Consider the following 19,204-nt stretch of genomic DNA (forward strand, 5'->3'; position numbering starts at 1 on the left):
GTGCTGGAGGGATAGACTTATCACTCAGAGACTCCCTATGCTGTGGAATAAAATCCCGGTCCATGTGAGGCAGAGCACCTCGCTGGCTCTGTTCAAGAGAAATCTTGACCTGTGGATGGGAGATCGTAGGTTTACCCCGGGAATCATCTCTGTGTCACTGCTGGACAGAGGCACAACAAACTAATGGGCACAGTATTTTTTTCATATAAGGGGTGGCGTAAGCCACAAAACTTTGGGCTAGGCTTATAAATGCCTTAGGGCAGATAGCCTAGTATAAACCTATGAACCTATGAACAGTGACAAGAGATGTAGCTCCTAATGCAACATACATAGTTGTGAATTAACTGCACCAATGAGTTCACTATCTGCAAACATCTCTAGGCAATCATCCAACTGCTCTGGCTAATATTAACTGCAGGATAGATGTCCCATATTTTCTTGGATCATTATCTTTTTAAAACTGTTTGTTTATATAGACAGAATCTTTGTTGTGAGGAAGTTTGACTGCCAGTGCAGTAGGTGATGTAGAAGCAGCTGCTTCAGACGACTATGCTTCTGACATGGTCTGATCACTTTGCACAGTTTTGGCAGATGACCACAAAGCAAAAAATCTATTTGTATTTTTCTGAGGGCTATAGGATGCATGTAAATGTTTGCCTTGACATGTTCCTGGTACTTTGCATGCAAAGATATTATCTGCTCTATCAGCTGCTCCAGTGTATTACAGTACACACTGATGCCACCAGCAGCAGCACTATCCTGCCTTGTGATAACATGGCCACATAAGAACACCAACAGCCCAAATAACACACTGCTAAACTGAATGTCCTTACCTAACTCATGAGGCAGCTCATGGCAGAAAACAGCTACTGATGTGCTCAGACCACTTGATGGACTTTCGGTAAAGGTAGCTCCTAGAAGACACAAACAGAAAGTATTACATATGTTTTTCAACAAAGGCACTTAAACACTGATTAAGCCTCATTTACCAAAGGACATGAAAGAAACCTGGACTGAATATGTAATTTGCATTTCTTGGTACATTTTTTTTTTTTTTTTTTATCTTGGCTCAAGGTTTTAAGTGACAGTCAATTCATATCAGACTGACAGCCAACTGTGGCATTCTCTCTGGTTTAAGTATCATTTTAGAATCATACACTTTAACATACACCCACCTCAGTCACAGCTGCAGAGCAAGAACATTTAAAGAGATCTCAGTAACATACACAGATTGCTAACATAGGAAGTCTAAGCTGCATTTTAGAACTAACTACAATTACAGATACAAATGAAAACTAAAATTTTGTAGAAACACGGATCTGGTCATACATAAACACAAATTAAAAATCCAACAGAAACAACAAATCTACAAAGAGATACATGTCACATGCATTTGTCATTTATGTTACCATTTCCACATGACACTGGAAATACTATGTATGGCTTTCAACAATTTGTACAGTGTAAAAGACATACTTTTGGTCATGTTCTAACAGCCGCGGTGGTACAGCGGTAGCATTGTTGCCTCATAGCAAGAGGTTCTCCTGTTCGATTCTCAGCTGGAGTGCCTTCTGTGTGGAGTCTGCATGTCATCCCCATGGTCGAGTGGCCTCTGAAAGACATGCGTGAATGGGCATGCCTTCACTGAAGGTTGGGCGTCGGGCTGGCAACTTGGCACCATAAAAATCGACTGCCAATCATTAGTGGACCGGAGTTCCGCTGTGGCAACCCCTAACCGGGAAAAGCCGAAAAGACAAACAACAACAACTTTTGGTCATGTCCTAAAATATTACTGCAGCTCATGTTACATATATTGAAATGACTTCCTTAAAATATTTAATACAAACCTTCACTAGCATAGAGGAATAAAGCCCTGACTACAGCCCAGGTAATCAGAGTTTGCTTACTGCTTCGGGTGTCTCCTACAGCTGGTATCGGGGAATACGTGTTCCTTTCCTGGAGTTGGGAGGCAAACCCAGACAGTCCAATGTCACAACCCCACCGAGATCATCCATACCGCAAGGTTTAAATTTTTTATATTTGGCTTTAGCAGTGACCCTTTAATCCTGGATTAGTAGAATACAGGTTTCAAGGCACAGTATGGCACACTCTTTGTCCATCTCTACAAGCCAGGAGGTACAATTCCTGCCAGGGAATATGGGATTTTCTCATCAGATTCTGGAGCATCTTGAGGACTGTGGGAATGGGAGGGAAAGGATAGATGACGTGCCCTTCTCAGGGGAAGGAAATAATAGTACCCACGCTTTCTTGTATAGGTATCGGGAGCAAAACCTCACAAGTAGGTGGTTTTTGCTAAAAGCAAGCCTACTTCTTCTTCCCTTCACTTGCGGGTTAGGTCCTGAAGTCTGGCAGACTGAGTTTTGACTCATTGCTGCTCACCTCTAACCTGCTTAACTACTCCACTACCATGTTTAGGTCGGGGGGATGTCAGCAGCCTTCACAACTGCTAACAGTACTCCCTCCTTCCTCATGCTTCTAGGAGGCTGGAGGCATATAATTGAGCTTTAAGGAGAGACTGCAGTTAATTTCAGTTATTCTACCTCAAAATGTCCAAATACCAAATTTGGGACTTGGAAAGCTCTCTACTCCCTCACTTTCACTGCTCCATCATGAAGCTGTGCATTATCTCAAATTAAATGTCCTCGGGAGGGAAGCTCATCTGTACTGCAACCCAATGAAAAAAGATTTTGCTCAGACAGGAAATCTTCTTCATCCAAATCTGAGTCACAAAAGGGACAGTTTCTTTTCCATTTCAAAGTAGAAGATGCTCCTATGGTTAAACATCCAGTTGGTTGACCTTAAGCCAAGTGACAAAAAGCTCTTTGGTAAAGGCAGAACAGATCAAAGTACACACCAGCAAGTTGAGTGCCTGACCCTTGGGTAACAGTCCTCTGACAAAACTACAGGCTATTCATCCTGACTCTTATTGCCTTCCAGCACAGGCGCTAGGACTTGGGTCTTCCTTGCTTGTTCAAATACAATAACACCACAGACATTTTGACATTTTGTTCATGTGGATACAAAATCGCTCCCAGAGATAAGAGGTTCTGAAATTCCTGCAAAGCAAGGAAAATTCCTCTCGTCTCCAGGATACTGATGTGAAGACTGGCTTTTGTTTGACACCAGGAACTTTAAACCATCCTCCCTCTGAAACCCCCCCCCCCCACCACAGTAGGAATTTGTGGTGACAAAATGTTGCAGCAGGAGAATGAGAAACAATGTAAGGTCTTCCTGTGTAAACTTTGGGGGACGTTAGGCACTATTCTACATGAGCTTTGCACAGCAGAGGGATAATGACATGAAATGAGGGATGACTTAACTTGACCTGTAAATTATGAGAAGCCACTGAAGAATGCAGGTGTGAAAACAGGTGAACTGAACCATGAATATCGAAGAGGCTGTCAATCCCAGCACCCAGGGGACCAACTTTGCATGTGGGGAGTGATGAATCAAGAGATTATGTACTGTGTTCCTGACGGACTGAACCCTGACAGGAGAGACAATATGCTCTTTGTTCTGTCCAGGTGACATCCAATTAATAGAATGGACTGAGAAAGATGAATACTGAACTTGTCATAGTTTATAAAAATACGTCAGGATAGGCAGAGCTTTAACAATTAGTCACTGGATTCAATAAGTGATTCTCTGGTTGTAGAAGCCAATCATCCAAACATGGAAGCACCCAAAAGGGCTGTGACTACCACCATGCATTTAGTGAAAACCAGGGTGGCTGTTGTGAGGCCAAAGGGCGAGGCTCTAAACTGGAAATGATGATCTCCTAAATGGAAGCAAAAAAAAATCTTTTGGATAATTTAGCTATCTTGATGTGGATGTAGGCATCCTGAAGACCTACTCACATGAAAAAAAAAAATCTGTTGCACCGTGATCATTCTGAAAGTGGTCTTTTTATACATGAAAGATTAGGCCACTGAGGTCTAAAATGGGCCTTAGATCGTTGGTCGTCTTTGAAGCCAAAAAAGAATCTTGAATACAATCCTGACTTTCTCTGGTCTGGTGTGACCTCTTGGATGGCACTTTCGCTGCTTTTCATTGTTGGGGTGGAATGTCTGGTAATGGTTACTGTTAGGTGGGTGGAGGATGAGAATGGGAAATTATAAAGTATCTGGACACCATCCTTCTCACCCATAAGTCCTGTATGATTACCAAACATGCATGTGAGTGGCCCTGACTGCTCCCAGAGAGGAGCAGTTGGGCAAAACTTCAGGGACTTTAGTATGGTTTATCCAAAAAGGGACCCCTATATCCTTGATTTTGTGGACCTCTTTGGCCTCTGGGTCACCGTCCATTCAAAAGGCAGCATCCGCCCTGACCTCACCTGTTTGAAGCTAAGTATTGATGCCAGGCTTTCTAAATCATAAGGATTTCGACCCCTTCTGATTCTTACTGTAGGACCTTTGAGGGGTCTCATAGTTGTTGCCTACAGCAGACAACTTGCATTCCTGCTCACACTTCAGGAGATTTTCTTTCACAGATGGACTAAACAACAATATGCAATTCACAAAGTGACAACAAGAGGGCATATGTATGGCTCCTAAATGTGCAATAAAATCTAGAAGGTTTAGTGTTTGCATAGGTACTTTTATACTACAAGCAGACTCCAAAGAATTTTTCCACAGGTAGATGGCAAATGTTGGAGGTGTGACGGGGAAGAAAGAACTGGGAACATATAATTTGGGAGTTTAATTCTGGTGGTTGCCAAAAAAGCAATTATTACAAAATGGAAATTAAAATCCAAAGCAACTATACTTGAAGTAGTGAATACTGTAACAGAGATACAAGAACAAGAAGTGGGGTCTTCAGAATAGGGTAGGAGTAAAGTACATAGAAAAAAATGGAAATTGTCGGAACAATACATGCAGAAAATGTTTTGGAGGAGGAATGAGGTTTAAGAGAAGGCAGAAATTGAATAATTTATACAATTTTGCTTAGTTTATAGGACAAATAATATGTGATGTATAATGTTTATAAATAAAAACTGTTAATATGGTTAGATTACCTTTATTTAAAAACAAGTTTGCCAATGTCACAAGTGATTGCAATAACATTTATACTATGTAATAAGGACTATCCTCTCTCAACTAATAATCAGGTTTTGCCAACTTCTGATCAAGTCAAGGATCGAGTATTACCCTAGGCAGTGGCTTGAAGCTTGAGAAAAACATAATTAGGAGGTGCTGAACTACAGTGATTGATATCTTCCAAACCATAACTATTAGGCACAGGAGTTAGTGACACTATATAAGTCACTTACAGGACTTGGGGAAAATCTCACTGGTTGTAAACACTGCCTTCTTATACGAGACCTCTGTCTGGTAAACAGCACACTGGAAACTCATACTAAACTGTCCATCCTTTTCCTTCAACCCTGCCAAGAAAGATTACTTTGTCCCGAAGTAGCCTGTACCTTAGGAGGACCTGCAGTGGGCTGCCATCCTCCTACCTCAACCCTTCGATCCATGGCAATGTGTCAAACAGCCAAAATAACCAGTATACTACCTTTACTCAGATGAACAGCAGCACAGGCGTATGTCCTGTCATTGTAACAAAGGTCTGGTCAAATCTGCGAAGGAAAAGTTACTGCATTAACTGCTCTTTCTAAAAATCAGGGACATTATGGCTAGGATAGGAAATCACTGGCATATCAAAGATGTTTGGAACAAAACTGGCAAACCAAAATAGCAGACCACTGAAAATCAGTCTTCACAGAAGTAATCAAATTTGGGGAGAAAGCCCACAACACATCTTGAAGGCCGAGGGGAAACACCCAAAACACATCCACATGGGGGAACCCTCTAAAAACAACAAGCCTTCAGTGCTGTCAAGACTAATAGAAAATGAAGCCCAGTTTTCTGTGAAATTAATTTTGGTTGGTTGGTCTTGAATAAACAGTACTCAATCTATTGGTTGCTGGCCAATTCACTAACACAGGAGTTAATATACAGTGCACATAAACAGGATATTTTTCAAGGTTACCCACCCATTACATTGCGGTAGCGCTGTCGCCTCACAGTAAGACGTTGTCCCATTCGATTCTCAGCTACAGCATCTTCTGTCTGGAGACATGCGTGAATGGGCGTACCTTCGTTGAAGGTTGTGCATCAGGCTGGTAACTCGACACGTAAAAATCTACTGCCAATCATTAGCGGACCGGAGTTCCGCTGTGGCGACCCCTAACCGGAAAAGTCGAAAGACACAACAACCCACCCATTACATTGTATGATTCGGTTTCTGTACTCCAGAAAAGTTCAATGCTTCACTTCAAAAGATACTCAAATTACTGAGGTTTAAGTATCAGAAACAGAAAAGGCATTGAATGACAAAATGCAAACAGCAGCAGTAATTTAAATGCTCCTGCTGTAACAATGCAGGATTCTAAGAAATTTAATTACCACATACAGAAATAGAGACAAAAAAGGAGGTGACTGACTGCTTAATCCTTTAGAAGAAAGGCTATTAATACAGTAATTCTTTTTCTAAGTTAGAATAAAAGCCAGAGAACAAGAAGAACTGAGAAGAATTTCTACTTTGGTACTAAGAATTTTCGGCTTATTCACAAAGGACCACTAGATGCATGGAAAGACAGAAAAAAATATGTGAAAATACGCGTGTACACCTACACACAACATGACAACATATCTTAAAAATGGTAATTCTTAGCACTTTTCCAAAAGGAATAAAGGACAGATAACATCTTATTGAAAAATTCAGCAAGACAACCTAAGCAGATTTTAAAATCTGGCACTGACTGAATACATGCAGAAGTTTACCCATATACCTTGCCTCCAACCTCCCATTACAGACCTGCAGGATGCAACACATGAAATGATAGGAAGGAAGGAGACAAGGAAGAGAAAAAAGCAGTGTGGTTGCTTAACTGTTAACAGGGCAGCCCTAGTAGTCCAATCTTAAATAGTAACCAGAATTTAATTTGGAAAACAAAGGACTGCAGTCAACCTGTTGACTGGGGCTGGGTCAGGTGTCTGCCTGTACAACCAATGTCCTGGATTTGACACATGCTGGAGGGGTAGTGAGGATGAGGAAGGGGATACAGTCTGACAGAAAAGTAACGACTTGCACTGAGAATACGAACTCCACAAAAAAAAAAAAAAAAAAAAAAAAAAAGGTAAGGATAAGTTCACTATCCAGGGGATAGACATTATCATAACAAGCAGGTTGACTATTTCCAATGAAAGATCCTTATAGCCTCTTCACCTGGGTACTGAGAATCCTGATCTCACCATAAGATGACGTCCCAAAGGGGTGTGTGGGCTGCTAAGGGCCAGTGCCAGATCAATGATGCAACTGGTAGAAGACAAAAGTACAATGCAAGTTGTCTGAGCACACACAAATAACAACAAATAAAACAATGAAAGAACCCAAGTGGGCAACACAACTGGCACACAGATTAGCATTACTGCCTCAGAGAATTTTGTCTTATAGTTCAGTTCTCAACTGAAATGTCTTTTGTGCAGAGTCTGGATGTCTTCCCAGTGTCCACTTGGGTTTTTCTCCATTTTTCTGCCACATCCTAAATTGGTTACATATGTTAAGTGCAACGTTTGTGTGCATGTGTTTGGGCATGCATGTGCACCCTGCAAAAGTGGTATCCCAGCCAAGATTTGTTTCTCTGATTTGTACCCACTAAGTGATGGGGTAGGCTCTGGCTGCCTTAGATCACTGAAATTGATTATGCTGGTAGTCAAGAAATGAAGACTCCAGACAGCCTTAAAACACTGTGAGAGCATAGGGCTTACAGGTCAAGACCTGTCTCACAGCTGAAGCACCCAGATTTAATCCTGACCTCCAGTTACTGTTAGGTGAAATTTACATGTTGTCACTATGTCAGCATGTTTTTTACCCCATGTACTCCACTTTCTTTCCACCCACCTCCACAAAAAAGGCAGGCTGACAACTTTAAATGTCCAACAGTTTTTTGCATACACTCAACCTACATGACTTGAGCACTGGTTGCAAGCAGACTGCAAAAGACCACTTCAATTAGATAGCATACATACTTGCACATACATAAAGAACACAAGCACACACAAATGACAGCTAAATCAAATCTAGCATTGCATGTTCATAGATTACTAGGTTAACGGCTCAAGAGCCCTTATGAGCCTAGCCAGTTTTACCCAGATTTTACTGAAATTTCTATCCCTAGATGAAAAATAACGAGTCAGCAAACAGGGTTTTGACAATTTTTACAGACTGCCTCTGTCCATAAGAGACCTAGGCGCCACTACAGGAATGAATTTGTGATTTTCCATCTACTGGTCCAGACTATGCTTGAAGATATCCAAGGAGGGGCTCTGCTTCACATCAATAGGAAGCCTATTACAGAGGAGGGGCAATCTCTGGGACACAAATCTGTCTCTCCAGCATGATCTAGGCATGTCAATAATCAGGTTTAGATCCTTGGAATGGGTAACCCTCGTGCAGTTAGTTTTGTGAATATACAACATTTTCATCAGGGCTGAGTCAGAGACTGCCTTGTAGGTCAGGCATAGAGCAACCCTCAGTAATCGGTAGGAAACTGAACACAGTGACAGGGCTTTTAATCAGTCCGTATTTGACATGGTGGCTATACTCAGTATTTTTTATGAGAGACCTCTGAGGACACTCCAGCTGTTGGAAGTACCTGGTGAGGTACATGCCAAATGGTGCACTGTACTCAATTACTGGTCTGATAAAGGCGGAGTATATTGGTACTTTGACATTTTTTAGATCTGGATGCCATGCCCTTACTTATAAGCTGAGCAACACAGAAGGATTGCCTCGCCATTGTGGACATATGGTGGTCAAAGTATCTGAGTACATAGATCTTTTGCCACTAGGTCCACTATTGGGGGGGGGGGGCTATCAATGATGTAATTTGCATGGGTATTGATTTCCCAAAAGAAATTATTATGCACTTCATATGGAGTTTGAGGCAAGGGCTTTGACACCAATCATTAGTCTGCATCTGTCCTTTCTGCAGTATATCAACATTGTTTGGGGAGTCAAGAGATTGCCCCCCAACTTGCAGTCATCAGCAAACATGGTCAACCAAATGCCATCTACATTTGCCTTGAAATCTAAGAAGTATAGCCAAAACAGGAGGAGCACTGCTAGCTCTCAACCAATCGGTGACAAATTTCAACAGAATCAGGGACAAATCCAGAAGAAATCCGGGACACTTTTAAAATATTAGTGCGATTAACTTGAGACATTGACAGAATCAGAGCATATGAATTAATGTGCATTTTGTGAAGTAAAGTCTACAACTCTTAATTATTGTCATTATTCATCATGTGTAATTTACCACCTTTCCTCCAAAAGTCACTAGTTTTAGAAGGGATTAAGAGGGACAGAGCCAAAATTCGAATCAAAATCAGGGACAGCGGAGAGGTACTTCAGCGGTGACTGGCTTCTTGCTTGATGTGGATTCCCTTAGTCTAATAATGTGTCCTATCTGTGAGCCATTTGGCCATCCATCTGGTAATGTAGAAGTCCATGCTTAATTTTGTGAGTTTATCTAGAATACCCAAGTGGGGTCCTGTGTCAAATGCCTTGGCCAGTTCAAGGTAGGCTGTATGCATTGACTTACCCTCATTTGGATCTATATCATATCAGTGAATCTCACAAATTGTGAATGCTCATACTATCGAACATACCGCACCTCGAACTTCCTATCACAATCACCCCCCCCCCACTAAATATATATCCCAACTCCGAGATCACACTACAGTGAGGAAAAGACAAATATCCCATTCTTCACTGTACCGTGATCTCAGAAAAAGCACTTTGAGGTTCGGTAAGTTCGATATTATGAGCGCTGGCAATTTGTGCAATTTGTTCATATGATATAGACCCCCCTCATTCATGGCCTTGGTGACCTTCTTAAAGAAGTCCACCAGACTGAGCAGGCAGGACCTGCCCTTGACAAAGTCGAACTGGACCGGGTCTAGAGTCTGGAGATTTCCTATGTCATTGTTAATCAGGTTCAGGATTATCCTTTCCATAGCAATGCATATCAGGCTAGTCAGACTTATGAGTCAGTAGTGTCCTAGGTTCGTTGATGGTCCCCCCCTTGCGCAGAAGGATGACTGCTGCTGTCCTCTACTCTACTGGGACAAGACCTGTCTGGAAACTGTGGTTAAACAGAGATCCAAGTGGTTCTGCTAGGTCATGTTTCAAGCTATTTAATAGGCACCCTGGGATTCTGTCAGTGCCCACTGATAATGTGTTTCTAGCTTTAGAGAGTCCCGTGACTACATGTTCTTTTGTAATAACAGGCAAAGGAATGGTAGGGGGTATTTCATGAGGAGTGACCGGAGGTGATGAGGAGGTGAAATATGAGCTGAATTTATTGGCAAGCAGGTTTGATATTTCTTTTTTGCTGAGTACAGGTAATGCCATCTACAACAAACTCAGCACATTGGTGAGGGTTTTCCTTTTGATTCTGGACATAACTCAAAAATGCTTTGTGGTTATCCTTTGCTTGGTTGGCTATTTTAGTCTCGTATTTTGAAGACTTAAATAGTTTACCTGATTTGCCTGTTGAGACTAATGAGGGATTTTTTTCTCTGTTGTATACCCTGTCTTTTACTTCCAGGCAGGAATTTCTTCCTTCTGTTGTATAATCTATTTATGCCAGGGGTCCACCGGGGTGACTTGCCTTTCCTCTAGACCTAGCTTTAGTTCAGTAAGATAAACAGTTACATAGAAACGGCAGTAAATGGCCATACACGGCATTCATGTATACTTCTGCATAGGCATTAATATATACTTCTGCATAGGCCTTCAGGGTTACGGGGAGCTTTAAAATTACCTATGCTGTCATTTAATAGAAGGAAATTTGTCTTGGAAAATTTTGATATGGGGGGGGGGTTCTACTGTTACATTTATTCCAAAGTGGACCGATTTATGATCTAATCTTAGAAATGAGGATGTTACGTTGGGAGGGAATACAACACTCCCCCATGTTTTTGAGCACTATGTCAAAGATATCTGAGCATCTAGTGGAAGTGCAGACCAGCTGTTCCACAGCATTTGCACTGACAAAGTCCAGGAATCTCTGAGCCTGCATGTTAGTGGTCATGTATGTTTCCCAGTTTATGGAGTAGTAGTTAAAATCACCCAGATGTCGTCTGTGGGCTAAATGGTAAGTGATCCTAGTAACTTCAGGTATGCAGAGTGGTTTTCATGGTTGGGGACCTGTAGCTAGCGATGGCAGGATTTTTGCCTATGGTCAGCTGGGCATGGAGTAGATCTAACGAGTCTATGGTCAGCTGGGCATGGAGTAGATCAAGCAAGTTGTCCTGCTTTACCAAGCTTGAGATGTGATTTTTTTTTTTTTATGTAAATTGAAGCACCTCCTCCTTTCATTTTTTTTTTCCTTTTCAGAAGGTGGTCTGAATGTGTGATAGACATTGCAGCCTTGAAATACATATCTGTAACTGCACCGATATCAGCATTCTCCAGAGTGAGGAGAGCTTCCAGGGAGGGCAGTTTCTTAAGACTCCTCACATTGAGCAGTAGTACCTTCAACTTGTCATTAGAAAAATGTGTTACATTGGTAAGTCTGTTGGTTTGGCACTGCCTAAAAGAAGCACCATGGGGTGGCTAAAGCCTTGGCCAATACCTGAAAGCTTAGCAGCGACAGGTGCTTACCATCTCTTGCATCTCATCATCCTAGGCAGACAAATACTGGGCCCCCTTGGAATGATACCAGTAGCTAAGCCAATTATTGATGTCAATTATTTTCTGTTTGCATTGTGGTATCATTCTTGGTAAGAGTAGAATGCGAACTCAGTGCAACGCCCGTACCCATCAGCAACATGTACTTAGAGGTCCATCATGTCCCTCTTCATATAGTCCAGTACGTCTCTGGTCACTCACACTCACATGGACTATGACTGAGTCATAATGGTACTTACGGCTAAGTGACCCGAGTGCCTGTGTGATCTGGCAAATCCTGGCTCCTGACAGGCAAATGATTGCAACCCTCTCTTAATCTGGTGAGGGGAGCATCTGTGTGTTTCATGATGGAGTCTCCTAAGACCAAAATGTTTGAAAGTGTGGTGGTTTGCCTTAGAGACTTGCTTGTGGAGACACTGTGATGTGTATTTTTTGTAGTGGTTGGTGTTGATTTTTTTTTTTTTTTTTTGCAAGTGGTTTCTGACTGCAGCATACAGGAAGTCTCTGAGGTTTTGGTAAGTTACTTAGGATTACCTTCACATTTGTGGATTTATGTGTTGAGACCTTATTTATTGAGGGAAATGATGTGCATGTGTTGACAATCTGTTTCTTATTTGATTTGTCAGTCTGTGAGAGTGGTGACTCAATTTTCGTAGTGTACATTTCTCACATACTGTGTTTGTTTCAGGATTAAGTGGTTGTCAGTATACACGTGACAACTGCTACATTGCCTCATGATGCCTATGTCCACCAGGCTAGTCACAGAGATAGCAGGAAAGAGCCTATTCATGGTTTCAGGTTTTTACTATGGGTTTAACCAAGGAGAAGAGTGGTTAGACTTGACTGGACTGGGATGATAGCACACTGACAAAATGGGCACTTTACTCAGTGTGAACTGCAGCTATTCGACAAGGTGGATGATGCTTTACATGTAACTCAGTTCCTCCCAGAGAAGAAGGGGGACTAAAGAAGTTTGCAGAGATAGTTACTCTAAATATTAACTTGAAGGGTTTGCATCTACACAGGGCACTGTTAGCCTCTGCTGTGCTGAGAGCAGCCTAGTGCAAACACTGGGCTTGTATAGAATCAGAAAGAGTTTTACAACAGCAAGGCCTACAGACCTATCAGGAAAACACATAATAAGCTTTCAGCCACCAGCCCCCAACTCAGAAAGGTTTCCTACAGCACACTTCTGTCACAAGAGTGCAGTCAAAAAACTCTCAATGTAAAAAATCTGGTTTTAGAGCTCAAGTCCAATGAAACCACACAATCTAAATACTAGTGTCTTGTAAAACTAGCAAAAATGATGCAAGTAGTACTGCAACAAACAGTTCAGCTTTGAAACACTACTAAAGTGCAAAAAAAATTAACATAAACAGGATTCTTATTAAATACATTTAAAATAATCAGCAGAAGTGCAAAATTATAACATATTTTCATCATTTTAGCAGCAGATGGCTTTAGATGCAGCAGATTCTCGAACTCTAATTAAGGTGAAGTAGCCAATACAAAAGCCACTCTGAGTAATTCAGACTGAAGTCTTTAGTGAAAAAAATGGCACAAAACATCAGAGGAAAGACAACTATATTTCTGTACCCAAGGTAAAAGGGCTGGCAACACTTTCACTACTGATGACCTGAAAGAAGCTAGAACAGTCTTCTGATTTTAAAAGCAGCAGAAGCAATACGGGTTACTAATCATCTGAACAGACTGCTCAAAGGAAAAAAATGTTTGTTTTCTGAAAAGTGTGGTATGAGAAAAACAATAAATCAGGAATCCCACAGGCAGAAAGATATGGAAAAAGCTCATCTTTAATCAAATGGTCAAGTTAACAAACTGGTAAATACACAAATTATAATGGTGAAGTCTAACGGATATATATATATATATATATATATATATATATATATATATATATATCAACACACACACACACATTAATATGTATGTATATATATTTATATATATATATATATTTATAATATATACACATACATACACACACACACACACACACACACATATATATATATATATATATATATGTGTGTGTGTTATACACACACACACACACACACACACACACACACACACACACACACACACACACACACACACACACACACACACACACACACACACAGCATATCTTAATACTTCTTCCCCTCTGTGGCAATCTTGCCTATTTAAAAGGTAACGAACATCCCTTACACACAGAAAAGTAAGGTATCTTACTGTTAACGGCCCAATAAAGACTTATTTACTAATTTTACTTACTGCTTGTTAACCAGGTGAGTAAAATGGCAACAAATAGAGAGGTACGATCAGGTCTCTGATCATGATCATATTATGTGTTCGAAGCACAAAATATTACAATTGTATCTACTCCATGTACAAACAGATACAAAAGAAAGAAGCATGAAATATTTTACTGGCTTTCAAAGCCAACAAATCCCTTAGCAAGTAACAACAAGTAAACAGAACTGGAGGAAAAGTAACGGCAGCTCTTAAATACTTATTTGATTTAGTTAAATGCTGTTAGATGTTGCCCGTTCGATTCTCAGTTAAAGCGTCTTCTGTGTGACGACATGCGTGAACAGGCATTCCTTCGTTGAGGGTTGTGCGTTAGGCCTGGCAAGCCAGCACGTAAAACTCTACTGCCAATCATTAGCGGACCGGAGTTCCGCTGTGGTGACCCCTAACCGGGAAAAGCCGAAAGACACAAACAAACTCTTACAGACTGACATCTGTAAACTTCGGAGGACAAAATGAAAATCTGAGGCAAGATATTCAGGAACAGTTAAAAGTCGATGAACATCCCTTCTATGACACCTGACAGTAACAGCACTTACAGGGTTTTAACAATTGTCACACACCTCTGGAAGCGCTGTTGTGGTTGGGTTTACTCTGTACAAGTGCTTTACAGGTTTGTTTTACTCCCGATTTTGGAGTGTGTTCATAGCACTGCAGAGACTATACAATACAATGAATAAGGAAAACATTTACTTATTTATTCATTCAACATTTGATTACCGGGAAAGTCAGACTTGGAAGGAACCAATTTTCAGTTGAGACCCGGGGAGAAACGCTCGAGGCACATGTCTTTGTAAAGTGGGGGGAAACCCACACGAATGCAGGGAGAACATGAAGACTCCACACAGAAGGACTGCCAGCCGAGAATCGAACTGGAGAACTTCTTGCTGAAACAACAACTCAGACTGCTGCACCACTGCATTATCCATGCAAAACATGCTACATAAAACACAAAACTGAAAATATGCAAACAGTTTGCAGATACAAGACACAAACTCAAGTGCAGAGATAAATTCTTTCCCCAGTACAAAAGAGCACACAGTATAATTATACTTCTACATTTAAAAGACCTCCAAAATTAATGTGTAGAGCACAGGGAAGAGTTAAGCAGACTACGCAGAGCATAAGAAATTAGCCACCATCAAAAAAACATTTACATCTGTATTCACAGATCAAATATTCCTTAATTTACTTTTGAAAAGGATGAGACTGTCTAAGGTAATTATTTCACTGGGTAGATGTCCACCAAGTGACAAGGACTACTTTATGAAATACTTTTCACAAGTGGTTAATGAAAACTATGGTCAAGTCAGCTTAAGTGAGAAGTCTGAACAAACTGGTTATACACAGAAACCTTATGGGGGAGGTAATAGCTACTGATGAGCAGTTTAAATTTAAAGGTGTTGAGTAAAGAAATAACCATGGCAGAAATAGGTGGCCCTCTAAGTAATTGACCTATATGGGAGCTTAACAATTTGTCTAAGTGCATAAATTTCGACATGCAAATCATTGACCTGAATGAGGACAACTTTGATGGAAAACTATGTATCTTTTACGTTTGTATGTATATATATATATATATATATATATATATATATATATATATATATACATATAAGGGTCCACTTTGCAATTCCGAAATTCCACAGCTTTGAAGCTCTAAATACCGAAGCTCAGAACATCAAAGTTGTGGAATCTTGAAATGAAAAAAATAAAATTTTAAAACAAAATATCATAAATCACATTTTTGCAGGAAGGCAAACTCCCCTGCACCCCTCACACCCCTTGCAACTTAAATATACCAACTCCAAGATCACACTACTGTGAAGAGAATGGTAAAGTTCCCGTTCCACACTGTACGGCAATCTCCACTGACAGGTTTCAAGATTCCACAACTTCGATGCTCTGAGCTTCGAAATTCTGGAATCTTGAAATTACAAAGTGGACCTATATATATATATATATATATATATATATATATATATATATATATATATATATATACACATACATACATATATGTGTGTGTGTGTGTGTGTGTGGGCACGTGCGTTTGTATGTATGGCTGCAGTTGTTTCGTTTGACTGTGTGTTTGACATCTGTTCAGTCTTCTGTTTTTGGTGAACTAAACAGATGGTCGACAGGTGTGTGACATTACACATTTCTCAGGGTTCAGGAATATTGCCTCTCCCAAATTTTGTGCGACCTCAGAGTTAGTAAATTTAATTTGCAGGGGGTGAGGGTGACTATATATTTTTTTTTTTACTTTTTTTTTTTTACTTTCAGTTTTGCATGCACCACGGTTGTTTCCAAGTGCACGTGTAGGCCCACATTTGCATTTTCGGCATGTTGCGATGTGTGTTTTGAATGTTGACAAATGTGAATGCCGACCACAGCACATACAATCAATACATATTGTGCTGAAACAGACGGAATGCAATACCTGCATTAGTAAGTTGTCAGAAATAACACTTACAAGACAATTCTTATACCAATCTTTTTTTGTACAGGATTCTGAATGCTAATTGCATTACTGCATGTTTGTGCAGTTCACTGCATTATGTAAAAATCCCTTGCTCAAGCAGCATGTTTTACAGCTACCAGAAAAGCAAGTAGACAAAATGGTGAAAGACTCCTACATGATTGCAAGCATTACAAATAAAAGCATTTGTTAATGTAAGTACACATGGATTTAGAATGAAGACAAATTATAACTAGAGATCAGGAAAATGTGGTAATAACTAAAATTTAAAATAAAAATGAAATGTCCCACAAAGTTCAGGTCAGTTAAGAAATAACAGAAGAGTGATTACTTACTAGAGATACTATTAAATAAAGCAGAGCAAGGAAATAAATGGACTTATTTCTTAACATTTAAGACTGCATCAATATTTACTTTTTATAGGCAACAAACAAGCAACCTAAAACAGGTGTCAAAACACCTGTTAGCTCTTTCACATACCAAAACAGAAAACTGGTACAGTGGATTTAAACAAAATGGAAGATACTGACACAACAGAAAGTAGATACTTTTGAATTTAGGTACTAATATGTTCTTTATATGCATAAATATACACACACAGATATTATATAAAGAGACACGTGTAAAACTATATATTAATTTCCTCCTCCAACAATCTTGTTTATGCTGTCATTTCTCTTGATTCTCTTTGGGGTCTGCTTAGTTCTCATACTCGGCAAATAACTAATAAAAAAAGAAAGCAAAACATTTCCTATATATTTCAAAGATATGCATCTGGAGCGTTTCTCTCCAGGCCTCCCCTGAAAATGGGCTCTGCCCCAGTCGGACTTTCCCGGTAAACAAATGTTAGTTAAATTAATTAAGTGCGCAAAAGCAAACCAAATCTGACATAACTGTCTTTCTTGTTTCAGTGACATAACAAAGAGCTAAACAAATCTTAATGTAAAAGCATTCAAATATGTCAAAACAAATCAAACCTGAAAATTTGTAAAAATGTATAAACAGTGAACACTTTTGAGTGCAACTTCCCTCACTGACTTTTGTTTGTTTGCAATTCACTTCACTGTTTTGTTGTAATGCATCTCACTATTCTAGTGTACTAGTATAAGCAATGAATATTGCAAATCTGTATGCATTGATCTAAGAAAATGTGCTTTGTTATACTCAGCGTGGAAAGTTTCTCCCAGTCTTCTGCTGAAAAAAGGTTTCACTTCAATCAGAAGAGTATAGTTAAATGCAAATAAACAGACAATAAAAAATGAAGCCACAAGAAAGCACAGCACCAATAAAAGTCTGTGAAGGAAAATAAGGGTTAAGTATTAGTTATGACATTGAAGAACCCCCGCCTAACAATTTCTTAGAGGATTATGACAGAGCCTTCCATCATAACCAGGTTACCTTTAAGATATATGGACATTAAGAAATTCACCTCAAAAGTGATCGATGTCAAGAGCAGATAATGAGGATACTAATTAGAAAAGACCAATCATAATTCTTTGGGAAGCATGGAGCATTATTTGTTCCCATGTACTACAAAAGTGGGAGAAAAAATACAGTAGCAACAGCTTTGAAAGTTGTAAAATACTTATCACTGCCACACAGAGAGCAACAGGGACCTGTTAAACATTCAGACCTTTACAAAAAGAAATAAGAAAGAAAAAAATTCCAAATGAAGTGATTAACAGCTTTCCACTGATCATCTGTTTTGCCCACTGACCACTGCTAATGCAGTAGTGCAAAACTACTGAAGAAGATGCTCAACAAGCCTGTCTTCTCCTACATTTTGGAGTATAATTGTGATGCTTCATGCACTACAATGGTGTTAGACCTCTTTCCTATATGCTCACTGACCAGTTGAAATAGGTTCTAACTGTCTGAATCCACACTTTCACATACAGTGTGTCACTGAGTTGCAGGCAATGAAAGAACAGTACTTGTATGCAACCGCTATGCACTTCACTGAGGGAGGGTCTTCGTTTCCCACTGCTGCATGACCACAAAATTAGCATACATCAGTTGGGAGTGAAGGACCCTTATTTCAATCTTTACAAATTTGTCTAGGTTTCTCTATTAGTTGTGATCAAGCACTTAGATTTCAACTGATAGTGTGTCAATTTTTCATAAAGGAAGCACTGTTATATACCTTATGTTGGATAATATACCTTACGTTGAATACTGGTAAGAAAGCAGACTGTGCGTTTATAAATAACATTGTATTGTTAATTTCGGTGTAAAGTACACTAATAACTACTGTGGCAAAATATATACAGAGAACATGAAGCAGACATGATGAAATGTCTAATAAAGGCATAGAGAGGATGGGATCCTACTTAAGGTTCAAGTTAGAAAGCAACTAATCACCGCAATGAGCAAAAGTCCATTTACAACTGCCACATTACACAGCAAGTACTATCTCACACTGTACAGATTTCACCTTGAACAGAGTTTTCATTTGTTGAAATACTTGTATGTAATGACAAAAATCCAAGGTAAGCAGGAATAAGTCAAAATTTCAGCAAAATACCTTGTTTTTTCTACAATGTTTACAATTATAACTACTGTAAATAGTATACAAACTAGGCATTCTATTTTAATGCTTCTGTGCATGCACTCAGCAGTGTTAGTCTTCTTTGTTTCTCCGGTGTTCACAGATGAAAGAAAATGTGCAACTAACATTTTTGTAAA

General features: G+C 39.8%; 1 protein-coding gene and 1 long non-coding RNA gene across 2 annotated transcripts in view; one reads left to right on the forward strand and one right to left on the reverse strand.

The window, feature by feature from the left end:
* The window catches only part of LOC122796615, a 72,420-nt gene extending 71,486 nt beyond the window's left edge, over nucleotides 1-934 (reverse strand). Inside the window, exon 1 of the long non-coding RNA XR_006363997.1 lies at nucleotides 834-934. This is a non-coding gene — a long non-coding RNA (uncharacterized LOC122796615). The remainder of the gene's footprint in view (nucleotides 1-833) is intronic.
* Nucleotides 1-19,204, forward strand: part of PRKDC (protein kinase, DNA-activated, catalytic subunit) — a 4,917,417-nt gene that overhangs the window by 1,864,748 nt on the left and 3,033,465 nt on the right. The gene's annotated exons all lie outside the window — the stretch shown is intronic.

This window comes from Protopterus annectens, chromosome 3.part0 (genome assembly GCF_019279795.1).
Source record: "Protopterus annectens isolate FY-2018-M chromosome 3.part0, PAN1.0, whole genome shotgun sequence".
NCBI classification, from domain to species: Eukaryota; Metazoa; Chordata; order Ceratodontiformes; family Protopteridae; genus Protopterus; species Protopterus annectens.